The sequence below is a fragment of the Chiloscyllium plagiosum genome, unplaced genomic scaffold (assembly GCF_037043375.1).
Source record: "Chiloscyllium plagiosum isolate Xiang-an unplaced genomic scaffold, Cpla_swu_hap1 HiC_scaffold_45, whole genome shotgun sequence".
Lineage (NCBI taxonomy): Eukaryota > Metazoa > Chordata > Chondrichthyes > Orectolobiformes > Hemiscylliidae > Chiloscyllium > Chiloscyllium plagiosum.
The window spans coordinates 92,776,766-92,801,405 of NW_028270183.1; positions in this window are offsets into that span (position 1 = coordinate 92,776,766).

Consider the following 24,640-nt stretch of genomic DNA (forward strand, 5'->3'; position numbering starts at 1 on the left):
AGGGAGCACTTTCTGAGCTATTTAGGGAGAACTTTCTGAGGTACTGAGTGAGAACTATCTGAGGTACTGAGGGAGAACTATCTGAGGTACTGAGGGAGCAGTTTCTGAAGTATTGAGGGAGCACTTTCTGACGTACTGAAGAAGCACGAGCTGAGGTTTTGAGCGAGTACTATCTGAGGTACTGAGCAAGCACTTTCTGAGGTATTGAGGGAGCACTTTCTGAGGTATTGCGGGAGCACTATCCGAGGTATTGAGGGAGAACTATCTGAGGTATTGTGGGAGCACTATCTGAGGCATTGAGGGAGAACTATCTGAGGTATTGAGGGAGCACTTTCAGAGGTATTGAGGGAGAAGTATCTGAGATATTGAGGGAGCACTATCTGAGTTATTGAGGGAGAACTATCTGAGGTATTGAGGAGCACTATCTGAAGTATTGAGGGAGAACTATCAGAGGTATTGAGCGAGCACTTTCAGAGGTTTTGAGGGGATCTATCTGAGGTATTGAAGGAGAACTATCTTCGGTATGGAGGGAGCACTCTCTGAGGTATTGATGGAGAACTTTCTGAGGTATTGAGGTAGCACTTTCCGAGGAACTGAGGGAGCACGTTCTGAGGTATTGAGAAAGCACTTTCTGAGGTATTGAGGGAGCACTTTCTGAGGTACTGAGGGAGCACTCTCTGAGATATTGAGGAAGCACTTTCTGAGGTATAGAGGAAGTACTTTCTGAGGTATTGAGTGAGCACTTTCTGAGGTACTGAGGGAGCACTTTCTGAGGTATTGAGGAAGCACTTTCTGAGGTATTGAGGTCGCACTTTCTGAGGTACTGAGGGAGCACTTTCTGAGGTATTGAGGAAGCACTCTCTGAGGTACTGAGGTAGAACTATCTGTGGTATTGATGGAACACTATCTGAGGTATTGAAGAAGCACTTTTTGAGGTACTGAGGAAGCTCTTTCTGAGGTATTGAGGGAGCACTTTCTGAGGTACTGAGGGAGCACTCTCTGAGGTATTGAGGAAGCACTTTCTGAGGTATAGAGGAAGTACTTTCTGAGGTATTGTGTGAGCACTTTCTGAGGTACTGAGGTAGCACTTTCTGAGGTATTGAGGAAGCACTTTCTGAGGTATTGAGGGAGCAGTTTCTGAGGTACTGAGGGAGAACTTTCTGAGGTATTGAGGAAGCACTCTCTGAGTACTGAGGGAGAACGATCTGTGGTATTGATGGAGCACTTTCTGAGGTATTGAGGAAGCACTTTCTGAGGTACTGAGGGAGCACTTTCTGAGGAATTGAGGGAGCACTATCTGAGGTATGAGGGAACAAGTTCTGAAGTATTCAGGAAGCAGTCTCTGATGTACTGAGGGAGAACTATCTGAGGTACTGAGGGAGGACTTTCTGAGGTATTGAGGAAGCACTTTCTTAGGTATTGAGGAAGCACGACCTGAGGTATTGAGGGAGAACTCTCTGAGTTACTGAGGGAGAACTTTCTGAGGTATTAAGGGAGCATTACCTGAGGCATTGAGGGAGCAATATCTGAGGTACTGAGGGAGCACTTTCTGAGGTATTTTGGGAGCACTTTCTGAGGTAGAGTGAGAACTATCTGAGGTACTGAGGGAGAAAATATCTGAGGTACTGAGGGAGCAGTTTCTGAGGTATTGAGGGAGCACTTTCTGACGTACTGAGGAAGCACTAGCTGAGGTTCTGAGCGAGTACTATCTGAGGTACTGAGCGAGCACTTTCTGAGGTATTGAGGTAGCACTTTCTGAGGTACTGCGGGAGCAATATCTGAGGTATTGAGGGAGAACTATCTGAGGTATTGTGGGTGCACTATCTGAGGCATTGAGGGAGAACTATCTGAGGTATTAAGGGAGCACTTTCAGAGGTATTGAGGGAGAAGTATCTGAGGTATTGAGGGAGCACTATCTGAGGTATTGAGGGAGAACTATCTGAGGTATTGAGGAGCACTATCTGAAGTATTGAGGGAGAACTATCAGAGGTATTGTGCGAGCACTTTCAGAGGTTTTGAGGGGGAACTATCTGAGGTATTGAGGGAGAACTATCTTCGGTATGGAGGGAGCACTCTCTGAGGTATTGATGGAGCACTTTCTGAGGTATTGAGGTAGCACTTTCTGAGGTACTGAGGGAGCACGTTCTGAGGTATTGAGAATGCACTTTCTGAGGTACTGAGGAAGCACTTTCTGAGGTATTGAGGGAGCACTATCTGAGGTATTGAGGAAGCACTTTCTGAGGTATTGCGCAAGCACTATCTGAGGTACTGAGGGAGCAAGCTCTAATGTACTGAGGGAGAACTATCTGGGGTACTGAGGGAGAACTATCTGTGGTATTGATGGAGCACCTTCTGAGGTATTGAGGGAGCACTACCTGAGGTACTGAGAGAGCACCTTCTGAGGTATTGTGGAAGCACTTTCTGAGGTACTGAGGGAACACAATCTGTTGTATTGAGGAAGCAATTTATGAGGTATTGAGGGAGCACATTCTGAGGTATTGAGGGAACACTATCTGAGATACTGAGGGAGAATTATCTGTGGTATTGATGGAGAACATTCTGAGGTCTTGAGGAAGCACTTTCTGAGGTACTGAGGGAGCACTTTCTGAGGTATTGAGTGAGCACTATCTGAGGTACTGAGGGAACAAGTTCTGAGGTATTGAGGAAGCACTCTCTGAGGTACTGAGGGAGAAGTATCTGAGGTACAGTGGGAGCACTTTCTGAGGAATTAAGGGAGCACTATCTGAGATATTGAGTGGGCAATATCTGAGGTACTGAGCAAGCACTTTCTGATGTATTGAGGAAGCAATTTCTGAGGTATTGAGGGAGCACCTTCTGAGGTACTGAGGGAGCACCTTCTGAGGTATTGAGTAAGCACTTTCTGAGGTATTGAGGGAGCACTATCTGAAGTATTGAGGCAGCACGTTCTGAGGTATAGAGAAAGCACTATCTGAAGTACTGAGGTAGCTCTTTCTGAGGTATTGAGGCAGCACTCTCTGAGGTACTGAGGGAGAACTATCTGAGGTACTGAGGGAGCACTTTCTGAGGTATTGAGGGAGCACTTTCTGAAGTACTGAGGGAGCACATTCTGAGGTATTGAGGAAGCACTCTCTGAGGTACTGAGGCAGAACGATCTGTGGTATTGAGGGAGCACTTGCTGAGGTATTGAGGAAGCACTTTCTGAGGTACTGAGGGAGTTCTTTCTGAGGTATTGAGGGAGCACTATCTGAGGTATTGAGGGAGAACTATCTGTGGTACTGAGGGAGCACTTTCTGAGGTATTGAGCGAGCACTATCTGAGGTACTGAGGGAGCAAGTTCTGAGGTACTGAGGGAGAACTATCTGATGTACTGAGGGAGAACTATCTGAGTTATTGTTGGAGCACTTTCTGAGGTATTGAGGGAGCACTATCTGAGGTACTGAGGGAGCACTTTCTGAGGTATTGAGGAAGCAGTTTCTTAGGTATTGAGGGAACACAATCTGTTGTATTGAGGAAGGACTTTATGAGGTATTGAGGGAGCACTTTCTGATGTATTGAGGGAGCACTATCTGAGATACTGAGGGAGAACTATCTGTGGTATTGATAGAGAACTATCTGAGGTATTGTGGAAGCATTTTCTGAGGTACTAGGGGAGCACTTTCTGAGGTATTGAGGGAGCACTATCTGAGGTAATGAGGGAACAAGTTCTGAGGTATTGAGGGAGCAATATCTGATGTACTGAGTGAGCACTTTCTGAGGTATTTAGGGAGCACTTTCTGAGGTACTGAGTGAGAACTATCTGAGGTACTGAGGGAGAACTATCTGAGGTACTGAGGGAGCAGTTTCTGAGATATTGAGGGTGCACTTTCTGACGTACTGAGGAAGCACTAGCTGAGGTTCTGAGTGAGTACTATCTGAGGTACTAAGGGAGCATTTTCTGAGGTATTGAGGGACCACTTTCTGAGGTACTGAGGGCGAACTATCTGAGGTATTGAGGGAGAACTATCTGAGGTATTGTGGGTGCAGTATCTGAGGGATTGAGGGAGAATTATCTGAGGTATTGAGGGAGCACTTTCAGAGGTATTGAGGGAGAACTATCTGAGGTATTGAGGGAGCACTTTCTGAGGTATTGAGGAAGCCCTTTCTGAGGTACTGAGGGAGAACTATCTGAGGTACTGAGGGAGCACTTTCTGAGGTATTGAGGGAGCACTATATGAGGTATTGAGGAAGCACTTACTGAGGTATTGAGGGATCACTTTCTGAGGTACTGAGGGAGAACTATCTGAGGTATGGAGGGAGAACTATCTGAGGTATTGTGGGAGCACTATCTGATGCATTGAGGGAGAACTATCTCAGGTATTGAGGTAGCACTTTCAGAGGTACTGAGGGAGAACTATCTGAGGTATTGAGTGAGCACTTTCTGAGGTATTGTGGGAGTACTATCTGAGGCATAGAGGGAGAAATATCTGAGGTATTGAGGGAGCACTTTCAGAGGTATTGAGGGAGAATTATCTGAGGTATTGAGGGTGCACTTTCTGAGGTATTGAGGGAGCACTTTCTGAAATACTGAGGGAGCACTTTCTGAGAAATTGAGGAAGCACTCTCTGAGGTACTGAGGCAGAACTATTTTTGGTATTGAGGGAGCACTTGCTGAGGTATTGAGGAAGCAATTTCTGAGGTACTGAGGGAGCACTTTCTGAGGTATTGAGGGAGCACTATCTGAGGTATTGAGGGAGAACTATCTGATGTACTGAGGGAGCACTTTCTGAGGTATTGAGCGAGCACTATCTGAGGTACTGAGAGAGCAAATTCTGAGGTACTGAGGGGGAACTATCCGATGTACTGAGGGAGAGCTATCTGAGTTATATTTGGAGCACTTTCTGAGGTATTGAGGGAGCACTATCTGAGGTACTGAGGGAGCACTTTCTGAGGTATTGAGGAAGCACTTTCTTAGGTATTGAGGGAACACAATCTGTTGGATTGAGAAAGGACTTTCTGAGGTATTGAGGGAGCACTTTCTGATGTATTGAGGGAGCACTATCTGAGATACTGAGGAAGAACTATCTGTGGTATTGATGGAGCACTATCTGAGGTATTGTGGAAGCATTTTCTGAGGTACTGAGGAAGCACTTTCTGAGGTATTGAGGGAGCACTATCTGAGGTAATGATGGAACAAGTTCTGAGGTATTGAGGAAGCACTCTCTGAGGTAGTGAGGGAGAACTATCTGAGGTATTGAGGGAGCAATATCTGATGTACTGAGTGAGCACTTTCTGAGGTATTTAGGGAGCACTTTCTGAGGTACTGAGTGAGAACTATCTGAGGTACTGAGGGAGAACTATCTGAGGTACTGAGGGTGCAGTTTCTGAGATATTGAGGGTGCACTTTCTGACGTACTGAGGAAGCACTAGCTGAGGTTCTGAGTGAGTACTATCTGAGGTACTAAGGGAGCATTTTCTGAGGTATTGAGGGACCATTTTCTGAGATACTGAGGGAGAACTATCTGAGGTATTGAGGGAGAACTATCTCAGGTATTGTGGGAGCAGTATCTGAGGCATTGAGGGAGAATTATCTGAGGTATTGTGGGAGCACTTTCAGAGGTATTGAGGGAGAACTATCTGAGGTATTGAGGGAGCACTTTCTGAGGTATTGAGGAAGCCCTTTCTGAGGTACTGAGGGAGCACTTTCTGAGGTATTGAGGGAGCACTATATGAGGTATTGAGGAAGCACTTTCTGAGGTATTGAGCGAGCACTATCTGAGGTACTGAGGGAGCACTTTCTGAGGTATTGAGCGAGCACTATCTGAGGTACTGAGGGAGCACTTTCTGAGGTATTGAGGAAGCCCTTTCTGAGGTACTGAGGGAGAACTATCTGAGGTACTGTGGGAGCACTTTCTGAGGTACTGAGTGAGAAATATCTGAGGTATGGAGGGAGAACTATCTGAGGTATTGTGGGAGCACTATCTGATGCATTGAGGGAGAACTATCTGAGGTATTGAGGTAGCACTTTCAGAGGTATTGTGGGAGTACTATCTGAGGCATAGAGGGAGAAATATCTGAGGTATTGATTGAGCACTTTCAGAGGTATTGAGGGAGAACTATCTGAGGTATTGAGGAAGCACTCTCTGAGGTACTGAGGCAGAACTATCTGTGGTATTAAGGGAGCACTTGCTGAGGTATTGAGGAAGCACTTTCTGAGGTACTGAGGGAGCACTTTCTGATGTATTGAGAGAGCACTATCTGAGGTATTGAGGGAGAACTATCTGAGGTACTGAGGGAGCACTTTCTGATGCATTGAGGAAGCACTTTCTAAGGTATTGAGGGAATACAATCTGTTGTATTGAGGAAGGACTTTATGAGGTATTGAGGGAGCACTTTCTGATGTATTGAGGAAGCACTCTCTGAGGTACTGAGGCAGAACTATCTGTGGTATTGAGGGAGCACTTGCTGAGGTATTGAGGAAGCACTTTCTGAGGTACTGAGGGAGCACTTTCTGATGTATTGAGAGAGCACTATCTGAGGTATTGTGGGACCACTTTCTGAGATACTGAGGGAGAACTATCTGAGGTATTGAGGGAGAACTATCTCAGGTATTGTGGGAGCAGTATCTGAGGCATTGAGGGAGAATTATCTGAGGTATTGTGGGAGCACTTTCAGAGGTATTGAGGGAGAACTATCTGAGGTATTGAGGGAGCACTTTCTGAGGTATTGAGGAAGCCCTTTCTGAGGTACTGAGGGAGCACTTTCTGAGGTATTGAGGGAGCACTATATGAGGTATTGAGGAAGCACTTTCTGAGGTATTGAGCGAGCACTATCTGAGGTACTGAGGGAGCACTTTCTGAGGTATTGAGCGAGCACTATCTGAGGTACTGAGGGAGCACTTTCTGAGGTATTGAGGAAGCCCTTTCTGAGGTACTGAGGGAGAACTATCTGAGGTACTGTGGGAGCACTTTCTGAGGTACTGAGTGAGAAATATCTGAGGTATGGAGGGAGAACTATCTGAGGTATTGTGGGAGCACTATCTGATGCATTGAGGGAGAACTATCTGAGGTATTGAGGTAGCACTTTCAGAGGTATTGAGGGAGAACTATCTGAGGTATTGAGGGACCACTTTCTGAGGTATTGTGGGAGTACTATCTGAGGCATAGAGGGAGAAATATCTGAGGTATTGAGTGAGCACTTTCAGAGGTATTGAGGGAGAACTATCTGAGGTATTGAGGAAGCACTCTCTGAGGTACTGAGGCAGAACTATCTGTGGTATTAAGGGAGCACTTGCTGAGGTATTGAGGAAGCACTTTCTGAGGTACTGAGGGAGCACTTTCTGATGTATTGAGAGAGCACTATCTGAGGTATTGAGGGAGAACTATCAGAGGTATTGTGCGAGCACTTTCAGAGGTTTTGAGGGGGAACTATCTGAGGTATTGAGGGAGAACTATCTTCGGTATGGAGGGAGCACTCTCTGAGGTATTGATGGAGCACTTTCTGAGGTATTGAGGTAGCACTTTCTGAGGTACTGAGGGAGCACGTTCTGAGGTATTGAGAATGCACTTTCTGAGGTACTGAGGAAGCACTTTCTGAGGTATTGAGGGAGCACTATCTGAGGTATTGAGGAAGCACTTTCTGAGGTATTGCGCAAGCACTATCTGAGGTACTGAGGGAGCAAGCTCTAATGTACTAAGGGAGAACTATCTGGGGTACTGAGGGAGAACTATCTGAGGTATTGATGGAGCACATTCTGAGGTATTGAGGGAGCACTACCTGAGGTACTGAGAGAGCACCTTCTGAGGTATTGTGGAAGCACTTTCTGAGGTACTGAGGGAACACAATCTGTTGTATTGAGGAAGCAATTTATGAGGTATTGAGGGAGCACATTCTGAGGTATTGGGGGAACACTATCTGAGATACTGAGGGAGAATTATCTGTGGTATTGATGGAGAACATTCTGAGGTATTGAGGAAGCACTTTCTGAGGTACTGAGGGAACAAGTTCTGAGGTATTGAGGAAGCACTCTCTGAGGTACTGAGGGAGAAGTATCTGAGGTACAGAGGGAGCACTTTCTGAGGAATTAAGGGAGCACTATCTGAGATATTGAGTGGGCAATATCTGAGGTACTGAGCAAGCACTTTCTGATGTATTGAGGAAGCAATTTCTGAGGTATTGAGGGAGCACCTTCTGAGGTACTGAGGGAGCACCTTCTGAGGTATTGAGGAAGCACTTTCTGAGGTATTGAGGGAGCACTATCTGAAGTATTGAGGCAGCACGTTCTGAGGTATAGAGGAAGCACTATCTGAAGTACTGAGGTAGCTCTTTCTGAGGTATTGAGGCAGCACTCTCTGAGGTACTGAGGGAGAACTATCTGAGGTACTGAGGGAGCACTTTCTGAGGTATTGAGGGAGCACTTTCTGAAGTACTGAGGGAGCACATTCTGAGGTATTGAGGAAGCACTCTCTGAGGTACTGAGGCAGAACGATCTGTGGTATTGAGGGAGCACTTGCTGAGGTATTGAGGAAGCACTTTCTGAGGTACTGAGGGAGTTCTTTCTGAGGTATTGAGGGAGCACTATCTGAGGTATTGTGGGAGAACTATCTGTGGTACTGAGGGAGCACTTTCTGAGGTATTGAGCGAGCACTATCTGAGGTACTGAGGGAGCAAGTTCTGAGGTACTGAGGGAGAACTATCTGATGTACTGAGGGAGAACTATCTGAGTTATTGTTGGAGCACTTTCTGAGGTATTGAGGGAGCACTATCTGAGGTACTGAGGGAGCACTTTCTGAGGTATTGAGGAAGCAGTTTCTTAGGTATTGAGGGAACACAATCTGTTGTATTGAGGAAGGACTTTAAGAGGTATTGAGGGAGCACTTTCTGATGTATTGAGGGAGCACTATCTGAGATACTGAGGGAGAACTATCTGTGGTATTGATAGAGCACTATCTGAGGTATTGTGGAAGCATTTTCTGAGGTACTGGGGAGCACTTTCTGAGGTATTGAGTGAGCACTATCTGAGGTAATGAGGGAACAAGTTCTGAGGTATTGAGGGAGCAATATCTGATGTACTGAGTGAGCACTTTCTGAGGTATTTAGGGAGCACTTTCTGAGGTACTGAGGGAGAACTATCTGAGGTACTGAGGGAGCAGTTTCTGAGATATTGAGGGTGCACTTTCTGACGTACTGAGGAAGCACTAGCTGAGGTTCTGAGTGAGTACTATCTGAGGTACTAAGGGAGCATTTTCTGAGGTATTGAGGGACCACTTTCTGAGGTACTGAGGGCGAACTATCTGAGGTATTGAGGGAGAACTATCTGAGGTATTGTGGGTGCAGTATCTGAGGGATTGAGGGAGAATTATCTGAGGTATTGAGGGAGCACTTTCAGAGGTATTGAGGGAGAACTATCTGAGGTATTGAGGGAGCACTTTCTGAGGTATTGAGGAAGCCCTTTCTGAGGTACTGAGGGAGAACTATCTGAGGTACTGAGGGAGCACTTTCTGAGGTATTGAGGGAGCACTATATGAGGTATTGAGGAAGCACTTACTGAGGTATTGAGGGATCACTTTCTGAGGTACTGAGGGAGAACTATCTGAGGTATGGAGGAAGAACTATCTGAGGTATTGTGGGAGCACTATCTGATGCATTGAGGGAGAACTATCTCAGGTATTGAGGTAGCACTTTCAGAGGTACTGAGGGAGAACTATCTGAGGTATTGAGTGAGCACTTTCTGAGGTATTGTGGGAGTACTATCTGAGGCATAGAGGGAGAAATATCTGAGGTATTGAGGGAGCACTTTCAGAGGTATTGAGGGAGAATTATCTGAGGTATTGAGGGTGCACTTTCTGAGGTATTGAGGGAGCACTTTCTGAAATACTGAGGGAGCACTTTCTGAGAAATTGAGGAAGCACTCTCTGAGGTACTGAGGCAGAACTATTTTTGGTATTGAGGGAGCACTTGCTGAGGTATTGAGGAAGCAATTTCTGAGGTACTGAGGGAGCACTTTCTGAGGTATTGAGGGAGCACTATCTGAGGTATTGAGGGAGAACTATCTGATGTACTGAGGGAGCACTTTCTGAGGTATTGAGCGAGCACTATCTGAGGTACTGAGAGAGCAAATTCTGAGGTACTGAGGGGGAACTATCCGATGTACTGAGGGAGAACTATCTGAGTTATTGTTGGAGCACTTTCTGAGGTATTGAGGGAGCACTATCTGAGGTACTGAGGGAGCACTTTCTGAGGTATTGAGGAAGCACTTTCTTAGGTATTGAGGGAACACAATCTGTTGGATTGAGGAAGGACTTTCTGAGGTATTGAGGGAGCACTTTCTGATGTATTGAGGGAGCACTATCTGAGATACTGAGGAAGAACTATCTGTGGTATTGATGGAGCACTATCTGAGGTATTGTGGAAGCATTTTCTGAGGTACTGAGGAAGCACTTTCTGAGGTATTGAGGGAGCACTATCTGAGGTAATGATGGAACAAGTTCTGAGGTATTGAGGAAGCACTCTCTGAGGTAGTGAGGGAGAACTATCTGAGGTATTGAGGGAGCAATATCTGATGTACTGAGTGAGCACTTTCTGAGGTATTTAGGGAGCACTTTCTGAGGTACTGAGTGAGAACTATCTGAGGTACTGAGGGAGAACTATCTGAGGTACTGAGGGTGCAGTTTCTGAGATATTGAGGGTGCACTTTCTGACGTACTGAGGAAGCACTAGCTGAGGTTCTGAGTGAGTACTATCTGAGGTACTAAGGGAGCATTTTCTGAGGTATTGAAGGACCACTTTCTGAGATACTGAGGGAGAACTATCTGAGGTATTGAGGGAGAACTATCTCAGGTATTGTGGGAGCAGTATCTGAGGCATTGAGGGAGAATTATCTGAGGTATTGTGGGAGCACTTTCAGAGGTATTGAGGGAGAACTATCTGAGGTATTGAGGGAGCACTTTCTGAGGTATTGAGGAAGCCCTTTCTGAGGTACTGAGGGAGCACTTTCTGAGGTATTGAGGGAGCACTATATGAGGTATTGAGGAAGCACTTTCTGAGGTATTGAGCGAGCACTATCTGAGGTACTGAGGGAGCACTTTCTGAGGTATTGAGCGAGCACTATCTGAGGTACTGAGGGAGCACTTTCTGAGGTATTGAGGAAGCCCTTTCTGAGGTACTGAGGGAGAACTATCTGAGGTACTGTGGGAGCACTTTCTGAGGTACTGAGTGAGAAATATCTGAGGTATGGAGGGAGAACTATCTGAGGTATTGTGGGAGCACTATCTGATGCATTGAGGGAGAACTATCTGAGGTATTGAGGTAGCACTTTCAGAGGTATTGTGGGAGTACTATCTGAGGCATAGAGGGAGAAATATCTGAGGTATTGATTGAGCACTTTCAGAGGTATTGAGGGAGAACTATCTGAGGTATTGAGGAAGCACTCTCTGAGGTACTGAGGCAGAACTATCTGTGGTATTAAGGGAGCACTTGCTGAGGTATTGAGGAAGCACTTTCTGAGGTACTGAGGGAGCACTTTCTGATGTATTGAGAGAGCACTATCTGAGGTATTGAGGGAGAACTATCTGAGGTACTGAGGGAGCACTTTCTGAAGTATTGCGCGAGCACTATCTGAGGTACTGAGGGAGCACTTTCTGATGCATTGAGGAAGCACTTTCTAAGGTATTGAGGGAATACAATCTGTTGTATTGAGGAAGGACTTTATGAGGTATTGAGGGAGCACTTTCTGATGTATTGAGGAAGCACTCTCTGAGGTACTGAGGCAGAACTATCTGTGGTATTGAGGGAGCACTTGCTGAGGTATTGAGGAAGCACTTTCTGAGGTACTGAGGGAGCACTTTCTGATGTATTGAGAGAGCACTATCTGAGGTATTGAGGGACCACTTTCTGAGATACTGAGAGAGAACTATCTGAGGTATTGAGGGAGAACTATCTCAGGTATTGTGGGAGCAGTATCTGAGGCATTGAGGGAGAATTATCTGAGGTATTGTGGGAGCACATTCAGAGGTATTGAGGGAGAACTATCTGAGGTATTGAGGGAGCACTTTCTGAGGTATTGAGGAAGCCCTTTCTGAGGTACTGAGGGAGCACTTTCTGAGGTATTGAGGGAGCACTATATGAGGTATTGAGGAAGCACTTTCTGAGGTATTGAGCGAGCACTATCTGAGGTACTGAGGGAGCACTTTCTGAGGTATTGAGCGAGCACTATCTGAGGTACTGAGGGAGCACTTTCTGAGGTATTGAGGAAGCCCTTTCTGAGGTACTGAGGGAGAACTATCTGAGGTACTGTGGGAGCACTTTCTGAGGTACTGAGTGAGAAATATCTGAGGTATGGAGGGAGAACTATCTGAGGTATTGTGGGAGCACGATCTGATGCATTGAGGGAGAACTATCTGAGGTATTGAGGTAGCACTTTTAGAGGTATTGAGGGAGAACTATCTGAGGTATTGAGGGACCACTTTCTGAGGTATTGTGGGAGTACTATCTGAGGCATAGAGGGAGAAATATCTGAGGTATTGATTGAGCACTTTCAGAGGTATTGAGGGAGAACTATCTGAGGTATTGAGGAAGCACTCTCTGAGGTACTGAGGCAGAACTATCTGTGGTATTAAGGGAGCACTTGCTGAGGTATTGAGGAAGCACTTTCTGAGGTACTGAGGGAGCACTTTCTGATGTATTGAGAGAGCACTATCTGAGGTATTGAGGGAGAACTATCTTAGGTACTGAGGGAGCACTTTCTGAAGTATTGCGCGAGCACTATCTGAGGTACTGAGGGAGCACTTTCTGATGCATTGAGGAAGCACTTTCTAAGGTATTGAGGGAATACAATCTGTTGTATTGAGGAAGGACTTTATGAGGTATTGAGGGAGCACTTTCTGATGTATTGAGGAAGCACTCTCTGAGGTACTGAGGCAGAACTATCTGTGGTATTGAGGGAGCACTTGCTGAGGTATTGAGGAAGCACTTTCTGAGGTACTGAGGGAGCACTTTCTGATGTATTGAGAGAGCACTATCTGAGGTATTGAGGGAATACAATCTGTTGTATTGAGGAAGGACTTTATGAGGTATTGAGGGAGCACTTTCTGATGTATTGAGGGAGCACTATCTGAGATACTGAGGGAGAACTATCTGTGGTATTGATGGAGCACTATCTGAGGTATTGTGGAAGCATTTTCTGAGGTACTGAGGGAGCACTTTCTGAGGTATTGAGGAAGCACTATCTTAGGTAATGAGGGAACAAGTTCTGAGGTATTGAGGAAGCACTCTCTGAGGTAGTGATGGAGAACTATCTGAGGTATTGAGGGAGAATATCTGATGTACTGAGTGAGCACTTTCTGAGGTATTTAGGGAGCACTTTCTGAGGTACTGAGTGAGAACTATGTGAGGTACTGAGGGAGAAGTATCTGAGGTACTGAGGGAGCAGTTTCTGAGATATTGAGGGTGCACTTTCTGACGTACTGAGGAAGCACTAGCTGAGGTTCTGAGTTAGTACTATCTGAGGTATTGAGGGACCACTTTCTGAGGTACTGAGGGAGAACTATCTGAGGTATTGAGGGAGAACTATCTGAGGTATTGTGGGTGCAGTATCTGAGGCTTTGAGGGAGAATTATCTGAGGTATTGAGGGAGCAATTTCAGAGGTATTGAGGGAGAACTATCTGAGGTATTGAGGGAGCACTTCTGAGGTATTGAGGAAGCCCTTTCTGAGGTACTGAGTGAGTACTATCTGAGGTACTGAGGGAGCACTTTCTGAAGTATTGAGGGAGCACTTTCTGAGGTACTGCGGGAGAACTATCTGAGGTATTAAGGGAGCACTTTCAGAGGTATTGAGGGAGCACTATCTGAGGTATTGAGGAAGCACTATCTGAGGTATTGAGGGAGAACTATCTGAGGTCTTGAGGAAGCACTTTCTGCAGTACTGAAGGAGCACTTTCTGAGGCATTGAGGGAGCACTATCTGAGGTACTGAGGGAGCAAGTTCTGAGGTACTGAGGGAGAACTATCTGAGGTACTGAGGTAGAACTATCTGAGGTATTGATGGAGCACTTTCTGAGGTATTGATGGAGCACTATCTGAGGTATTGAGGGAGAACTATCTGAGGTATTGAGGGAGCACTATCTGATGCATTGCGGGAGAACTATCTGAGGTATTGAGGGAGCACTTTCAGAGGTATTGAGGTAGATCTATCTGAGGTATTGAGGGAGAACTATCTGAGGTATTGAGGAGCACTATCTGAGGTATCAAGCGAGAACTATCTGAGGTATTGAGCGAGCACTTTCAGAGGTTTTGAGGGAGAACTATGTGAGGTATTGAAGGAGAACTATCTTAGGTCTTGAGGGAGCACTCTCCGACGTATTGATGGAGCACTTTCTGAGGTATTGAGGTAGCACTTTCTGAGGTACTGAGGGCACACTTTCTGAGGTATTGAGGGAGCACTATCTGACGTACTGAGGAAGCACTATCAGAGGTACTGATAGAGAACTATCTGAGGCATTGATGGAGCAATTTCTGAGGTATTTAGGGAGCACTTTCTGAGGTACTGATGGAACACTCTCTGAGGTATTGAGGGAGCACTTTCGCGGTATTGAGGGAGAACTACCTGAGGTATTGAGGGAGCACTTTCTGAGGTACTGAGGAGGTACTATCTGAGGTATTGAGGGAGCACCTTCTGAGGTACTGAGGAAGCACTATCTGAGGTACTGAGGGAGCACTTTCTGAGGTAATGAGGGAGAACTATCTGAGGTACTGAGGGACCACTTACTGAAGTATTGAGGGAGAACTATCTGAGGTATTGAGGGACCACTAACCGAGGTATTGAGGAAGGACTTTCTGAGGTATTGAGGGAGCACTTTCTGAGGTATTGAGGGAGCACTATCTGAGGTACTGAGGAAGCACTATCAGAGGTACTGATAGAGAACTATCTGAGGCATTGATGGAGCAATTTCTGAGGTATTTAGGGAGCACTTTCTGAGGTACTGATGGAACACTCTCTGAGGTATTGAGGGAGCACTTTCGCGGTATTGAGGGAGAACTACCTGAGGTATTGAGGGAGCACTTTCTGAGGTACTGAGGAGGTACTATCTGAGGTATTGAGGGAGCACCTTCTGAGGTACTGAGGAAGCACTATCTGAGGTACTGAGGGAGCACTTTCTGAGGTAATGAGGGAGAACTATCTGAGGTACTGAGGGACCACTTACTGAAGTATTGAGGGAGAACTATCTGAGGTATTGAGGGACCACTAACCGAGGTATTGAGGAAGCACTCTCTGAGGTAGTGATGGAGAACTATCTGAGGTATTGAGGGAGCAATATCTGATGTACTGAGTGAGCACTTTCTGAGGTATTTAGGGAGCACTTTCTGAGGTACTGAGTGAGAACTATGTGAGGTACTGAGGGAGAAGTATCTGAGGTACTGAGGGAGCAGTTTCTGAGATATTGAGGGTGCACTTTCTGACGTACTGAGGAAGCACTAGCTGAGGTTCTGAGTTAGTACTATCTGAGGTATTGAGGGACCACTTTCTGAGGTACTGAGGGAGAACTATCTGAGGTATTGAGGGAGAACTATCTGAGGTATTGTGGGTGCAGTATCTGAGGCTTTGAGGGAGAATTATCTGAGGTATTGAGGGAGCAATTTCAGAGGTATTGAGGGAGAACTATCTGAGGTATTGAGGGAGCACTTCTGAGGTATTGAGGAAGCCCTTTCTGAGGTACTGAGTGAGTACTATCTGAGGTACTGAGGGAGCACTTTCTGAAGTATTGAGGGAGCACTTTCTGAGGTACTGCGGGAGAACTATCTGAGGTATTAAGGGAGCACTTTCAGAGGTATTGAGGGAGCACTATCTGAGGTATTGAGGAAGCACTATCTGAGGTATTGAGGGAGAACTATCTGAGGTCTTGAGGAAGCACTTTCTGCAGTACTGAAGGAGCACTTTCTGAGGCATTGAGGGAGCACTATCTGAGGTACTGAGGGAGCAAGTTCTGAGGTACTGAGGGAGAACTATCTGAGGTACTGAGGTAGAACTATCTGAGGTATTGATGGAGCACTTTCTGAGGTATTGATGGAGCACTATCTGAGGTATTGAGGGAGAACTATCTGAGGTATTGAGGGAGCACTATCTGATGCATTGCGGGAGAACTATCTGAGGTATTGAGGGAGCACTTTCAGAGGTATTGAGGTAGATCTATCTGAGGTATTGAGGGAGAACTATCTGAGGTATTGAGGAGCACTATCTGAGGTATCAAGCGAGAACTATCTGAGGTATTGAGCGAGCACTTTCAGAGGTTTTGAGGGAGAACTATGTGAGGTATTGAAGGAGAACTATCTTAGGTCTTGAGGGAGCACTCTCCGACGTATTGATGGAGCACTTTCTGAGGTATTGAGGTAGCACTTTCTGAGGTACTGAGGGCACACTTTCTGAGGTATTGAGGGAGCACTATCTGACGTACTGAGGAAGCACTATCAGAGGTACTGATAGAGAACTATCTGAGGCATTGATGGAGCAATTTCTGAGGTATTTAGGGAGCACTTTCTGAGGTACTGATGGAACACTCTCTGAGGTATTGAGGGAGCACTTTCGCGGTATTGAGGGAGAACTACCTGAGGTATTGAGGGAGCACTTTCTGAGGTACTGAGGAGGTACTATCTGAGGTATTGAGGGAGCACCTTCTGAGGTACTGAGGAAGCACTATCTGAGGTACTGAGGGAGCACTTTCTGAGGTAATGAGGGAGAACTATCTGAGGTACTGAGGGACCACTTACTGAAGTATTGAGGGAGAACTATCTGAGGTATTGAGGGACCACTAACCGAGGTATTGAGGAAGGACTTTCTGAGGTATTGAGGGAGCACTTTCTGAGGTATTGAGGGAGCACTATCTGAGGTACTGAGGGAGCACTTTCTGAGGTATTGCGAAAGCACTTTCTGAGGTATTGAGGGAGCACTATCTGAGGTATTGAGGAAGTACTTTCTGAGGTATTGAGGGAGCACTTTCTGCGGTACTGAAGGAGAACTTTCTGAGGTATTCAGGGAGCCCTATCTGAGGGACTGAGGGAGCAGGTTCTGAGGTGCTGGGGGAGAACTATCTGAGGTACTGAGGGAGAACTATCAGAGGTATTGATGGAGCACTTTCTGAGGTATTGAGGGAGCACTATCTGAGGTACTGAGGGAGCACTTTCTGTGGTATTGAGGAAGCATTTTCTGATGTATTGTGGGAACACAATCAGTTGTATTGAGGGAGCACTTTATGAGGTATTGAAGGAGCACTATCTGAGGTATTGAGGGAGCACTTCCTGAGGTATTGAGGAAGCACTATCTGAGGTACTGAGGGAGAACTATCTGTGGTATTGTTGGAGCACTTTATGAGGTATTGAGGAAGCACTTTCTGAGGTACTGAGGGAGCACTATCTGAGGTACTGAGGGAACAAGTTCTGAGGTATCCAGGAAGCACTCTCTGAGGTACTGAGGGAGCATTATCTGAGGCATTGAGGTAGCAATACCTGAGGTACTGAGGGAGAACTATCTGAGGTACTGAGGGAGAACTATCTGAGGTACTGAGGGAGAACTATCTGAGGTACTGAGGGAGCAGTTTCTGAGGTATTGATGCAGCACTTTCTGACGTACTGAGGAAGCACGAGCTGAGGTTCTGAGTGAGTACTATCTGAGGTACTGAGGGAGCTCTTTCTGAGGTATTGAGGGAGCAATATCTGAGGTACTGCGGGAGAACTATCTGAGGTATTGAGGGAGAACTATCTGAGGTATTGTGGGTGCACTATCTGAGGCATTGAGGGAGAATTATCTGAGGTATTGAGGGAGCACTTTCTGAGGTATTGAGGAAGCACTTTCTGAGGTACTGAGGGAGCACTTTCTGAGGTATTGAGGGAGCACAATCTGAGGTACTGAGGGAGCACTTTCTGAGGTATTGAGGAAGCACTTTCTGAGGTACTGAGGGAGCACTTTCTGAGGTATTGATGGAGCACTATCTGAGGTACTGAGGGCGCACTTTCTGCGTTATTGAGAAAACACTTTCTGAGGTATTGAGGAAGCACTTTCTGAGGTACTGAGGGAGCACTTTCTGAGGTGTTGAGCGAGCACTATCTGAGGTACTGAGGGAGCAAGTTCTGAGGTACTGAGGGAGAACTATCTGAGGTACTGAGGGAGAACTATCTGAGGTATTGATGGAGCACTTTCTGAGGTATTGAGGGAGCACTATCTGAGGTACAGAGGGATCACTTTCTGAGGTATTGTGGAAGCATTTTCTCAGGTATTGAGGGAACACAATCTGTTGTTTTGAGGAAGCACTTTATGAGGTATTGAGGGTGCACTTTCTGAGGTATTGAGGGAGCACTATCAGAGATACTGAGGAAGCACTAGCTGAGGTTCTGAGTGAGTACCATCTGAGGTACTGAGGGAGCTCTTTCTGAGGTATTGAGGGAGCAATATCTGAGGTACTGGGGGTGCAAATTTCTGAGGTATTGAGGAAGCACCTGTTGAGGAACTGAGCGAGCACTTTCTGAGGTATTGAGGGAGCACTATCTGAAGTACTGAGGGAGCACTATCTGAGGTATTGAGGAAGCACTCTCTGAGGAACTGAGCGAGCACTTTCTGAGGTATTGAGGGAGCACTATCTGAAGTATTGATGGAGCACTTTCTGAGGTATTGAGGAAGCACTTTCTGAGTTCCTGAGGGAGCACTTTCTGAGGTATTGAGGGAGCACAATCTGAGGTATTGAGAAAGCACTTTCTGAGGTATTGAGGGAGCACTTTCTGAGGTTTAGAGGGAGCACTTTCTGAGGTACTGAGGAAGCACTTTCTGAGGTATTGAGGGAGCACCTTCTGAGGTACTGAGGGAGCACTTTCTGAGGTATTGAGGGAGCACTATCTGAAGTACTGAGGGCGCACTATCTGAGGTATTGAGGAAGCACTCTCTGAGGTACTGATGGAGCACTTTCTGAGGTATTGAGGAAGCACTCTCTGAGGTACTGAGGGAGCACTTTCTGAGGTATTGAGGGAGCACTATCTGAGGTATTGCGGATGAACCTTCTGAGGTATTGAGGGAGCACTTTCTGAAGTATAGAGGGAGCACTATCTGAGGTACTGAGAAACTACTTTCTGATGTATTGAGGGAGCACCTTCTGAGGTACTGAGGGAGCACTTTCTGAGGTATTGAGGGAGAACTATCTGACGTACTGAGGGAGCACTATCTGAGGTATTGAGGAAACACTTTCTGAGGTATTGAGGGAACACACTCTGAGGTACTGAGGGTGAACTATCTGAGGTATTGATGGAGCACTTTCTGAGGTATTGTGGGAGCACTATCTGAGGTATTGAGGAAGCACTTTCTGAGGTTCTGAGGGAGCACTTTCTGAGGTATTGAGGAAGCACTTTCTGAGGTATTGAGGAAACACAATCTGATGTATTGAGGAAGCACTTTATGAGGTATTGGGGGAGCACTTTCTGAGGTATTGAGGGAGCACTATCTGAGGTACTGAGGGTGCACATTCTGAGGTATTGAGGAAGCACTTTCTGAGGTATTGACGGAGCACTTTCTGAGGTACTGAGGGAAAAGTATCTTAGGTACTGAGGGAGCAGTTTCTGAGTTATTGAGGGAGCACTTTGTGACGTACTGAGGAAGCACTAACTGAGGTTCTGAGTGAGCACTTAATGAGGTACTGAGCGAGCAGTTTCTGAGGTATTGAGGGAGCACTTTCTGAGGTATTGCGGGAGAAATATCTGAGGTATTGAGGGAGAGCTATCTGATGTATTGTGGGAGCACTATCTGAGGCATTGAGGGATAACTATCTGAGGAATTGTGGGAGCACTATCTGATGTATTGAGGGAGAACTACCTGAGGTATTGAGGGAGAACTTTCTGAGGTATTGAGGGAGAACTATCTGAGGTATTGAGGGAGCACTTTCTGAGTGGTTGAGGAAGTACTTTCTGAGGTACTGAGGGAGAACTAACTGAGGTACTGAGCGAGCACTTTCTGAGGTACTGAGTGAGAACTATCTGAGGTACTGAGGGTGAACTATCTGAGGTATTGAGGGAGCACTATCTGAGGCATTGAGGGAGAACTATATGAGGTATGTGGGAGCACTATCTGATGTATTGAAGGAGAACTACCGAAGGCATTGAGGGAGCACTTTCTGAGGTACTGAGGAAGCACTATCTGAGGTATTGAGGGAACACCTTCTGAGGTACTGAGGAATCACTATCAGAGGTACTGAGGGTGCAATTTCTGAGGTACTGAGGGAGAATTATCTGAAGTACTGAAGGACCACTTTCTGAAGTATTGAGGGAGCACTTTCGGATGTATTTAGGGACCACTATCTGCGGTATTGAGGAAGCACTTTCTGAGGTATTGAGGGAGCACTTTCTGAGGTATTGAGGGAGCACTATCTGAGGTACTGAGGGATCACTTTCTGAGGTATTGAGAAAGCACTTTCTGAGGTATTGAGGAAGCACCTTCTGAGGTACTGAGGGAGCACTTTCTGAGGTATTGAGCGAGCACTATCTGAGGTACTGAGGGAGCACTTTCTGAGGTATTGAGGGAGCACTATCTGAGGTACTGAGGGAGCACTTTCTGAGGTATTGATGGAACACTTTCTGAGGTATTGAGGAAGCACTTTCTGAGGTACTGAGGGAGCACTTTCTGAGGTATTGAGCGAGCACTATCTGAGGTACTGAGGGCGCAAGTTCTGAGGTACTGAGGGAGAACAATCTGAGGTACTGAGGGAGAACTATCTGCGGTATTGATGGAGCACTTTCTGAGGTATTGAGGGAGCACTATCTGAGGTACAGAGGGATAACTTTCTGAGGTATTGAGGAAGCATTTTCTGAGGTATTGAGGGAACACAATCTGTTGTTTTGAGGAAGCACTTCATGAGGTATTGAGGGAGCACTTTCTGAGGTATTGAGGGAGCACTATCTGAGATACTGAGGGAGAACTATCTGTGGTATTGATGGAGCACTTTCTGAGGTATTGAGGAAGCAGTTTCTGAGGTACTGAGGGGGCCCTTTCTGAGGTATTGAGGGAGCACTATCTGAGGAACTGAGGGAACAAGTTCTGAGGTATTGAGGAAGCACTTTCTGAGGTACTGAGGGATCACTTTCTGAGGTATTGAGGGAGCACTATTTGAGATGCTGAGGGAGAACTATCTGTGGTATTGATGGAGCACTTTCTGAGGTACTGAGGTAGAACTATTTGATGTACTGAGGGACCACTTTCTGAGGAATTGTGGGAGTACTATCTGAGGCATAGAGGGAGAACTATCTGAGGTATTGAGGGAGCACTTTCAGAGGTATTGAGGGAGAAATATCTGAGGTGTTGAGTGAGCACTTTCTGAGGTATTGATGAAGCACGTTCTGAGGTACTGAGGGAGAACTATCTGAGGTACTGAGGGAGCAAGTTCTGAGGTATGGAGTGAGCACTATCTGAGGTACTGAGGGAGAACTATCTGAGGTATTGATGGAGCACTTTCTGAGGTATTGAGGGAGCATTATCTGAGGTACTGAGGAAGCACATTCTGATGTATTGAGGAAGTAATTTCTGAGGTATTGCGGGAGCACATTCTGAGGTACTGAGGGAGCACTTTCTGAGGTATTGAGGGAGCACTTTCTGAGGTATTGGGGGAGCAATCTCTGAGGTATTGAGGCAGCACTTTCTGAGGTATTGAGGGAGCACTTTCTGAGGTACTGAGGGAGCACTTTCTGAGGTATTGAGGGTGCTCTTTCTGAGGTACTGAGGGAGGACATTCTGAGGTTTTGAGGGACCACTATCTGAAGTACTGAGGGAGCACTTTCTGAGGTATTGAGGAAGCACTCACTGAGGTACTGAGGCAGAAATATCTGTGGTATTGATGGAGCACTTGCTGAGGTATTGAGGAAGCACTTTCTGATGTACTGTGGGAGCACCTTTGGAGGTATTGAGGGAGCACTATCTGAGGTATTGAGGGAGCACTTTCGGAGGTATTGAGGAAGCACTTTCTGAGGTACTGAGGGGGCACTTTCGGAGACATTGAGCGAGCACTATCTGAGGTACTGAGGGAGCAAGTTCTGAGGTACTGAGGGTGAACTATCTGATGTACTGAGGGAGAACTATCTGAGGTATTGAGGAAGCACTTTCTGAGGTATTCAGGGAGCACTATTTGAGGTACTGAGTGAGCACTTTCTGAGGTATTGAGGGAAAACAATCTGTTGTCCTGAGGAAGCACTTTATGATGTATTGAGGGAGCACTTTCTGATGTATTGTGGGAGCACTATCTGAGATAGTGAGGGAGAACTATCTGTGGTATTGATGGAGCACTTTCTGAGGTATTGAGGAAGCACTTTCTGAGGTACTGGGGGAGCACTTCTGAGGTATTGAGGGAGCACTATCTGAGGTACTGAGGGAGCACTTTCTGAGGTAGGGAGGAAGCCCTTTCTGAGGTACTGAGGGAGAACTATCTGAGGTACTGAGGGAGCACTATCTGAGGTCGTGAGGGAGAACTATCTGAGGTATTGAGGGAGAACTACCTGAGGTATTGCGGGAGCACAATCTGAGGCATTGAGGGAGAACTATCTGAGGTATTGAGGTAGCACTTTCAGAGGTATTGAGGGAGAACTATCTGAGGTATTGAGGGAGCACTTTCTGAGGTATTGTGGGAGTACTATCTGAGGCATAGAGGGAGCACTTTCTGATGTATTGAGGGAACACTATCTGAGATATTGAGGGAGAACTATCTGTGGTATTGATGGAGCACTTTCTGAGGTATTGAGGAAGCACTTTCTGAGGTACTGGGGAGCACTTTCTGAGGTATTGAGGGAGCACATCTGAGGTAATGAGGGAACAAGTTCTGAGTTATTGAGTAAGCACACTCTGAGGTAGTGAGGGAGAACTATCTGAGGTACTGAGGGAGCACTTTCTGAGGTATGAAGGGAGCACTATCTGAGGTATTGAGGGAGCAATATCTGAGGTACTGAGTGAACACTTTCTGAGGTATTTAGGGAGCACTTTCTGAGGTACTGAGTGAGAACTATCTGAGGTACTGAGGGAGAACTACCTGAGGTACTGAGGGAGCAGTTTCTGAGGTATTGAGGGTGCACTTTCTGACGTACTGAGGAAGCACTAGCTGAGGTTCTGAGTGAGTACTATCTGAGGTCCTAAGGGAGCACTTTCTGAGGTATTGAGGGAGCACTTTCTGAGGTACTGCAGGAGAACTATGTGAGGTATTGAGGGAGAACTATCTGAGGTATTGTGGGTGCACTATCTGAGGCATTGAGGGAGAATTATCTGAGGTATTGAGGGAGCACTTTCTGAGGTATTGAGGAAGCACTATCTGAGGTACTGAGGGAGCACTTTCTGAGGTAGGGATGAAGCCCTTTCTGAGGTACTGAGGGAGAACTATCTGAGGTACTGAGGGAGCACTATCTGAGTTCCTGAGGGAGAACTATCTGAGGTATTGAGGGAGAACTACCTGAGGTATTGACGGAGCACAATCTGATGCATTGAGGGAGAACTATCTGAGGTATTGAGGTAGCACTTTCAGAGGTATTGAGGGAGAACTATCTGAGGTATTGAGGTAGCACTTTCAGAGGTATTGAGGGAGTACTATCTGAGGCATAGAGGGAGAACTATCTGAGGTATTGAGGGAGCACTTTCAGAGGTATTGAGGGAGAACTATCTGAGGTATTGAGCGAGCACTTTATGAAGTATTGAGGAAGCACTTTCTGAGGTACTGAGGAAGCACTTTCTGAGGTATTGAGGGATCACTTTCTGAGGTATTGAGGTAGCACTATCTGAGGTACTGAGGATGCACTTTCTGATGTATTGAGGAAGCACTTTCTGAGGTATTGATGGAGCACATTCTGAGGTACTGAGGAAGCACTATCTGAGGTACAGAGGGAGCATTTTCTGAGATACTGAGGGAGCACTTTCGGAGGTATTTAGGCAGCACATTCTGAGGTACTGAGTGAGAACTATCTGAGGTACTGAGGAAGTACTATCTGAAGTACTGAGGGAGCAGTTTCTGAGGTATTGAGGGAGCACTTTCTGACGTACTGAGGAAGCACTAGCTGAGGTTCTGAGTGAGTACTATCTGAGGTACTAAGGGAGCACTTTCTGAGTTATTGAGGGAGAACTATGTGAGGTACTGCGGGAGCACTATCTGAGGTATTGAAGGAGAACTATCTGAGGTATTGACGAAGTACACTCTGAGGTACTGAGGATGAACTATCTGAGATATTGATGGAGCACTTTCTGAGGTATTGTGGGAACACTTTCTGAGGTACTGATGGAACACTCTCTGATGTATTGAGGGAGCACTATCGAGGTATTGAGGGAGAACTACCTGAGGTATTGAGGGAGCACTTTCTGAGGTACTGGGGAGGTACTATCTGAGGTATTGAGGGAGCACCTACTGAGGTACTGAGGAAGCATTATCTGAGGTACCGAGGGAGCACTTTCTGAGGTACTGAGGGAGAACTATCGGAGGTATTGAGGGTCCACTTACTGAATTATTGAGGGAGAACTATCTGAGGTATTGAGGGACCACTATCTGAGGTATTGAGGAAGCACTTTTTGAGGTATTGAGGGAGCTCTTTCTGAGTTATTGTGGGAGCACTATCTGAGGTACTGAGGGAGCACTTTCTGAGGTATTGAGAAAGCACTTTCTGAGGGATTGAGGAAGCACTTTGTGATGTATTGAGG